Source organism: Meriones unguiculatus, chromosome 6 (assembly GCF_030254825.1).
Source record: "Meriones unguiculatus strain TT.TT164.6M chromosome 6, Bangor_MerUng_6.1, whole genome shotgun sequence".
In the NCBI taxonomy this organism is placed as follows: domain Eukaryota; kingdom Metazoa; phylum Chordata; class Mammalia; order Rodentia; family Muridae; genus Meriones; species Meriones unguiculatus.
Genome location: NC_083354.1, coordinates 96,013,994 through 96,022,804, shown reverse-complemented (window position 1 = coordinate 96,022,804; position 8,811 = coordinate 96,013,994).

Sequence of the window (8,811 nt, the reverse complement as noted above, 5' to 3'; positions counted from 1 at the left end):
GTAGACCTTTTAAAAACTAAATCATACTAAAATTATTATGCTCTCTTTATAGACTATGTTTATTTTTTAAGGCTCCAACTTAACAAGGATGAAACCTAAAGTCTTAATCTTTAATGATTAAGATAAGCTTTTTACTGATTGCAGGGTCAAGCTTGATTTAGTCTTTAGATCTACTTAAAATAGATATGATCCTCAAACACTTACCTACAGAATATGACATAATCACAGACCATAGCATTCTGTTTTATGTTTGCAAGGGGTAGCTTAGAGCTGATAACTAAATACAGATGTAGATTGCTCAACTCAAATAGTCTAGCTTTCAAACTTGTGAGCGATCTGCTGAATATGGCATTTAACATGTTTAATCATATTACGAAAGATTCTAGCAGTGGCTTTCCAAAGTCTCCAAGAAGTTTAGGGCACAACAACAGATGACTTCAACTCTGGGTTGTTCTATGCTAACCACTGGGCAAGACTGTCCCAACTGGCCCACTGCTAAGGCCCAGCCTGGACTATGGACAAACTGGGTGTCCAGAGATTTATTTCCTCACATTGTAGAGCATGAGGTGAGGTCGATCTCTCCATATTTTTCTTCTATGGGGGGGGGGGGGCGGGGAGAACTTCTTCTCTTCTGCACTGGTGACCAGACTGTCTGCCTGTGTTGCCATGGAGACCTGGGACAACGTCTAGGTAGTTAGTGGACTGTGACTGACTAGCCATCTCTGTCTATTGATAGGTTCATTTAGATGACAATTTATCCTTCTCAGGTCTCTGATTATGTTGATGGCTAAGGATAAGCCTTAAGCCTCACTCTTAGAGCTGCTACTGTCAGGTCTAAACACAGTCTATTTTTTTCCAGATTCAAAAAAATAGACAAAAGACAAACAAACAAAAAACCAGGCCTCAGATATAACCTTTTACTATTCCTTTAGCTAAAAGAACTTACTTTACAACAACCACTCACAGCAATCTCACCTTTGTCTTAGGATAAATCAAGGCCTAAGGATACCTAAGCTTAAGTTATGAGGAGATAAGGAAATGTTTGAGGGTCTAAGAAGGTGCTTTAAGGTTGCTAAATGCAAGTTATGAATGTTGGAAGGTCTAAGGTGACTTAAGGTATCCTAAATTGATAAAAATGCTTCACATTTATTCCTGTTGTTATTCTACTGTTATATTAACTGCCCAGAGCTTTGACATTTATCACTGGAGTTCTGATTTAATAATATAATTCTGATTTTTTAAAAAAAAACTCCACTATACAACCCACTATCATGGTTCCAAGCTCAAGATTTTAAATCTCCTTTGATTTTTCTTTTTTTAAATTTATTTACTTATTTTAATTTTTTACAGTTTGTTTATTTTATATCCCAATTGTAGCCCCCTTCCTCATCTCCTTCTAGTCTCACCCTGCCTTCCTTTTCCTGCCATCCCTTCCTCTAGCCCAGGAAAAGGAGGAATCCTCCTCCCCTGCTATCTGACCTTAGCTTATCAAGTCTCATCAAGACTGCCTGGATCCTCTTCCTCTGTGGTTTGGCAAGGCTGTATTGATAAAGGGAAGAGCAGGTGACTGAGTTCACTTCAGAGACAGCCACTGCTCTCCTTACTCAGGAAAAACATGAAGCCTGAGCTGCCTATGGGCTACAACTGAGCAGGAGGTCTAGGTCCTCTCCATGCATGGTCCTTGTTTGATGAATCAGTCTCTGCAGGACGCCCTGGGCACAGAAATTTTTGGTTTTGTTGGTCTACTTGTGGAGGGGTCTCCTGCCCCCTCTGTGTCCTTCTGTCCACCACCACCAAAGCCACCACCACCCCCTTCTTCCATTAGGCTTCCTGCACTCTGCCCGAAGTTTGGCTGTGAGTCTCTGCATCTGCTTCTATCCCCTGTTGGGTGGAGCCTTTTAAGTATAGACTTAAAATTTGTTTCTCATTGTGCTAGATTTATATACATTTTTGTTCCTACAGTCTTCTGGATATACAGAGAGAAGAAGTCTCTCTTCTATGACATGTAATCATACTGAAAGTCAAAATCAAGTGATCTTTTGCCTCTTCTACTTCTGCCTTTCCAGAGCTTACCTTAAAGATTGTTTATGCTGTTAACCCAAAGGTGTATGTCTTCTGCCTTCTTCTACAATATGTATTTCATTGCATATTACTGTGGTCATGCTAACATGTCTGAAGTTTATCTTCTTTGTAAACTTAAAAAGGTATTCTTGTAAGCTACTTCTTAGAAAACCACCGGAATCCACCTATCAGGTCAAATGAAATCCGGGTAAGTACAGCCTAAGTCTTCTATCTAGTGCCTATTTCATAGGGTGGGATTGCTCCTACTTTCTCTTCTTTTGGGACTCCCCTCCCCCAACTACCAAAACCATGGGTCCAAAAGTTTCAAAAGTGCTCCCCACTCATGGGTTGAAATCACACCGTTGGGATCCTATTCCTGCAATCCTGCAGCCAACACCAACTGATTGGTGAGTCTTCCCTTCTGGTTGGTGTAAATGTTTCCTACAATTCTCACCAACCTACATCCAACCTCTTCACCTAGGACCTTCTCCCTTGGATAAGATATTCCCTCTACCAGCATGGCTTCTCTCCCTGCCCCTCTGGTACATCTACGAAATCCTAGTGCTTGGTAAACAGTGTCTGCTACAGCTACTGTGTCCTTGGTCTATGACCAGCACTGACAAGTGTTGGAACAGATTGTACCAATTTACTGAGTCAAACCTTGCCCTTAGGACACCTTGGACAGGTCACTGGCTCCTACCTGCCCAATGAGAACTGGCCATTGGTCTGTTCCTCCAGCCTCCCCACTGGGTTATCTTCTGGAGAATTTTAGAGCACCTGCATTAAGAGCTTCCAAGCTTACACACCTCTGGAATCAAACTTGGTCTCAATATCCCTTAGATGACAGATCCAAATGGAACCTTTTTAATTACTGCCAGCAATCAGATAAATGAAAGTTTCTGAGTTTTTTTTTTCTCTTCTTCTCTCCAAACCCTCCATCTCTGCTCATTCTCCCAAAAGTTTCAAATGTACACCTAAAAGAAAATTTCTCCCTAGCCTACTTAACTTTGTCTTTTGCCCACATACATATTTCCAATATTCTGCCAAGTGTTTCCTACATCTGTGACAGTGCCAAAGAAGATACCCACAGGTGCTTCAGTCTAATTTTGCAGACTTTGTCAAGCTGGACCTGCACTTCCCCTCCCAGCCTCAGAGGTCTTCAGATCCTGGACAGCAAATACAACAGCCTCCTTTTCCAGGACTTGGCCAGAATTTCAGCGTTTGGGCCTCTCTATGTCTCCCCAGTGTCAACAAAGAGTAGTTAAAGAAGATTGATTTTTTTGCACATTACTCATTTATAATCAACAAAAGGCTGGAATGATGTGCTCCAGGCCTGGGACAAACAGTTCCATGTTCTCCCTGCATTCCTTGGTCTCTATTTGCATCAGGGCATGGCTGGCAAACCCTTCCTACCTCGATGTTCCCCTTCTGCTTCACCATATAATCTGAACATTTTGGTGTTCTTACCATCTCCCCTCTGTGTGTGTGTGTGCTCTGTGTGTGTGTGCGCGCTCTGTGTGTGTGTGTGTGTGTGTGTGTGTGTGTGTGTGTGTTTGTGTGTGTGTGTGTATCTCTCTGTGTGTCTGTACCTCTCCCTCTTGCATGGCAACCAAGAGCTGCTTCCAATGAACCTACATTTATATACTTTTTTTTGCCTTACATGAGAAGCAATCCAATATCCCCATTTCTGTTGTGCCACCCCTTCCTAGTTTCTAATTTTTTTAAATAAACAAAAAGAGAGAAATGTTAGCCAGCCTACCTATAATGTCATCACATGCCACTGCCAGGTGTGTGGCAGATGTGTTTCAGCTACAAATATAAATACAGATATAAAGGACTGATCCATCACTGCATGATTTCTCTTCCTCAGTTTCTCTCCCGTTCCTTCCTCTCTGACTTTCTCTTGGAGGACCATACCACGCTCCTCATTCTCATCTCCTACGCTCTCCCACTGTCTCTCTCTGTCTATCTCTGTCTCTGTCTACCCTCACAGCCCACTCAGACCCTAACTCCTCTCGCTTTTCTTTCTCCCAAATAAACCTGTTCTTATCAGACCTGTTGAGTGCATGGCATTTTTAAAATATATCTTAACACAAACACTCTTCTCTTCTGAAACCTCTTGAGCCAGGCTACCACAGTTCAAATCGGTCCTCAGTCTTTCATGTTCCTACTAGCATGGCCCTTTAAGCCCTGCTTGAAGCATCCAACTGTGTTCCTAATTCAGAGTCCCCAAACCCACATTCTTTCAAGCATAAGCATGGTCAAGCCTAAGCATGGTCAAGCCTATCACAGCAATACCCCAGTCCCTGATACCATCCTGTCATAGTTAAGGTTTTATTGTTGTGAAGAGACATGACCAAGGCAGCTCTTACAAAGGACAGCATTTAATTGGGATGGCTCATAGTTTCAGAGGTTTAGTCCATTATTGTCATGACGGGAGACATGACAGCATGCAGGCAGACATGGTGCTGGAGAAGGAACTGGGAGTTCTACATCTTGATCCCCAGGCAGCAGGAGAAGACTATGTGCCACACTAGGCCTAGCTTGAGCATAGGAAACCTCAAAGCCTGCATCCACAGTGACCCCTTCATGCAACAAGGCCACACCTTCTAATAGTGCTACTCCCTCTGGACAAGCATCCAAACATATGAATCTATGGGGCCATTCCTATTTAAGCCACCAGAAACACCTTTGGACAAGTTTAATGTAATCTTTAAAAACAAAGGACTCAATTAGTGTTCATTAACACTTGTGTTTAGAAGACATAACATAGAGTTGCAGACTTCTTAAATACTTCCCATGCCCACTTCCTTTGTAACCCCAGATCCACATCTAATATTTGAAACAACCATCTGAAAAAGAAAAAAAAAAAGATTTAGGTGCATTAGAGTTGGTCATATATTTCCAAAACCCTGAGAGACTCCCCAGTGTTTAGAGAATAAAGAATACACCCTTTACATTGGTCTTCTAGGTCTCTGTCACCTTCTGGCCTTCTCCCCTTTTTAAAGCAAACATTGTCTACTGTTACAATAATTTTTTTTATTCGTCTATTCCCAAATGCAAAGTAAGTTCTCACTTGTTCCTTTAGCTTCAAATGGCTGCTTTCCCTAACTCCAACATCAAAATTAACTCTCAGATTTCTTACTTTCCAATTTTGTATGTCTCTTCTGTAGTTTTGCCCCTTCATATGCCTAAACCTTATGTGCATCTATACACACCATCAATCCTCCCACCCACCCAGCACCACCACTGAGGGATACTCTCTTCAATGCATGTTCTGGACTCCACACAAGTAACTAAAACAGAGATGCATGTTCTTCTGGTGTTTACATACAAAGGCAGAGCTTTCATACTAATGCACATAGGCCACTTTTCAATTAAAGAACAAAATAACCATGGCTTGTTTGATTCATGGTGTTCAGATTTCTTCTGAAAGATTTCAGCTTTCTTTCTTTAAAAAAAAATGATTGGTAACTCTTTAAAATGAGGATTTAAGCAACCTAACATGGTCACCTAGATCTCTACCACTCTCAAATGATCTAGCAACCACCAGGATTTTATTTTCAACTGACAGTAATCATGGGGATGAGTAAAGACTGTACCTTCAGATGATGCTTGGACTGTCAGAGAGATCTGGTGAGCTAATGTATGATTCCTAAATGAGGAGAGGCAAGAAGTTAAACAAATAATTATAAGTAGTTATGTAATTAGTATGGCAAATTGCACCAGAATTAATCATTCCTTTACTCTTGCTTCAAAAGATTACTTTGACTTCCTTTGTTAAATAAAGCCTACAGCAAATTCTCAGAGCTTTGCTATATCACACATACAATTTGGAGATTATGTACAACTGGGAGTTTGTAATATTTTAATAGCTATATAAATAATGATTCTTTAAACATTATTTCTGTTTTCTGACTATATTCTCCTATCTTCACAATGCACATTGCTCACAGTTCCTGATCAAAGTGAGACTGTGGAACATCAATATTAACAACAGATTTCAAATAAACACTAATGCTTCAGCAAATACTGTAGTTTTTTTCATCAATTGAAAAGAACAAATCAATGAAATCTACCTCAAAGGTGTAATATGTTGTTTTTCCCTGAAGGTGAGGATCCAGGGATAGAAGCATAGAAAGTAGCATCAGAGTATGCACCAAAAAGTAAGCCTAAGGATGGATGGAAGGACCTGGAGGTGACAGGAGCTCCACAAGAAGACCAGCAGAGCCAACTAACCAGGACCCAGAGGAGCTTGTGGGAGACTCATGCACCAACCAAGGACCAGGCATGAAGAGGACCCAGGCCCTCTACACAGGTGTAGCCAATGGGCAGCTCGGTCTTTATGTGGGTTTGTTAGTAAGGGGAGCAGGGGCTACCTCTGATATGGAATCAGTTGCCTGCTTTTCTATCACTTTCCCCTGGTGAGGCTGCCTTACCAGGCCACAGGAGAAGAAGACATGCTCTTTCCTAGTGCGACTTAATGTACCATGGTGGGTTGATGGGGAGTAGGGGAAGGAGGATAAGAGAAATGAGGGAGGGACTACAATTGGTATTGGTATTGTAGGTGAATGAATGAATGAATGAATGAATGAATGAATTTTAAAAACGTAAGCCTAAATAATTGTTTTTAATAATAAAATCCAGCAGTGAACATAAACAACTTCCTTGAAATCTTACCTAAAAGTACACCATTTTGGCATTTCATATTTTAACATCAAATGTACTAAGAACTGTTTTGTTTTGTTTTGTTTTTTCCTCCCTGCAAAGCTAGTTGTTACACTGGGGCAATAAGGGACCACCAATAAATTTCATATTTAAAGATGTTATTGTTGTGTATGCTTGCTGACTGTGTATATAGACCTACATATACCCACATAAGCATATGTAGGTCAGAGGACGCCTTTGCACAGCTGACCCACCTTCATCAAGTTCTGGGATCCGACTCAGGTCACCAGGCTTGCATGTTGAATGTCCTTACCTCCTGAGCCTTCTCCCTGGGCTCCTGTCTTTCTTTCTAATCTACTTATCTATAGCTAGTTCTGGTCAGCCATAAGATAAAGGAAAGTCAACAGAACGCGTTGTATCACCCATTTTTTGCTGTTAAAGAAAGCAGAACTAGACAACAACAACAAAAAACGTTCTCTGAGGGCCAAGGGATCTGATCAAAATCCACATTTCTCTGCCTCCTCTAAGGCTTTGTAGAAGGCCTGCTGCCTCTGCTACTAAAGTTTAGGTCAAGCAGGAACTTGGAGTTATCTTCCTCTACACCATTCCCCAAGTAGAAAAAAAAAATTAAAAAGCCAAAAAAGATTAGAGCAAAACGGGTGAAAACAAAATTGTCCCTGTTTTCACAGGGCCTTATGGCTGCCGCCAAAACCTCATGGCTGATGGTTAGAGGCCACATCTGCACTAAGGGTGAACCATTTACCAAGCAGGAAAGGCCTTGGTCACTCACCTCTCTTGGCTCTTCATCAGGCCAACTGTGCTTTCTACTCAGGAGCACACATGCCCTGGCCTTTCCTTCTCTACATGTTTATAGAAATCAGTTTCTGTGTCAGTCATGTGACATCCTGAAGCTACAGTGAGCTTTATGGTCCACAGAGTCTGGCAAGCATTAAGATGGTGGGAGTTAAAAACGTTTGTTATTATTTTTAATTATTAAGAAATTGATTATTTTAAAAAATGGATATAAGCAAGATTTTTTTCCTTCTAGTAATCACCTTTCATCAGCTTTTAGAGTTGTCTTTAAACTAAAAGCCTTGTTCCTGAATAACCTACACATTCTTCAAATATCATAAATGTGTTTTCAGTTTTAAAAAATATTGTATTTAAAATTGAAAGGATAAACAGCATTAAGTATCATGCACTAAACTAACCTGGCATAGTTAAAGCTAGGTATTACCAGTTTCCCAGTGAGATGCAGCCTCACACACGCCTTGATTTCTTTTCCACACTTTTTGGTAGAAACCAAAAGTGAAGCTGATGTAAAAAACAAACAAACAAACAAAACAAAACAAAACAAAAAACCTCACAATGCATTACCTTGGGAGTAAGTATGTGAATGAGTTGGACACTAGCATCTCGGGAAAAGGAAAATATAAACAGAAACAGGAAACCAAAAGTCAGAAGCCTTACGGCGACTTGTACACAACATTCTAGTCCCGAGACTAAAGTGCATGGCAGAGTGTAGAAAAGAAAGCAACCTAACCCCAAACCCACTGTGATGCCAAAGGCAAAGCCAACACATCACTGTCTTTTCAGCACTCCAGACAACCCTTTCCATGAGGTGCTTTATTCCAGCTCTGCTCAGCCCAGGCCTGCAGGCGGCTATGAGGAGCATGCCGAGGCACACACTGCTGGGGGCTTGCATTTGTGAGGCAGGTCAGGAGCTCTGAACCACGTGGCTCTTCCCACTCAGCTCTCCGCCCTGGGAGTGTTCTACGAAATTCTCCCACATCTTCAAGGTATGGTTTATCTTCAGACTGGCTCTGCACTTGAGCCTTCAGAAGCTCTCAGACACTGGCCTCCCACTACCCCATTCTGGACCACAGCCTCAGGCTCTGTGGGCGGGTCCTGTCTCTACAGCACACAAACCTACGACATTCTCCTTCCTAAAACCTATGCCTAAGCTTCCTTCCTTTCCTCCCACACCAGTTACTCACTCCTTGGACAGTCCCTCCCTCTGGCTTCAGTTTCTCCCGTTCATTTGTTTTTCTTTATGGCTCAGAGGACCGTGCCATAGCGGGG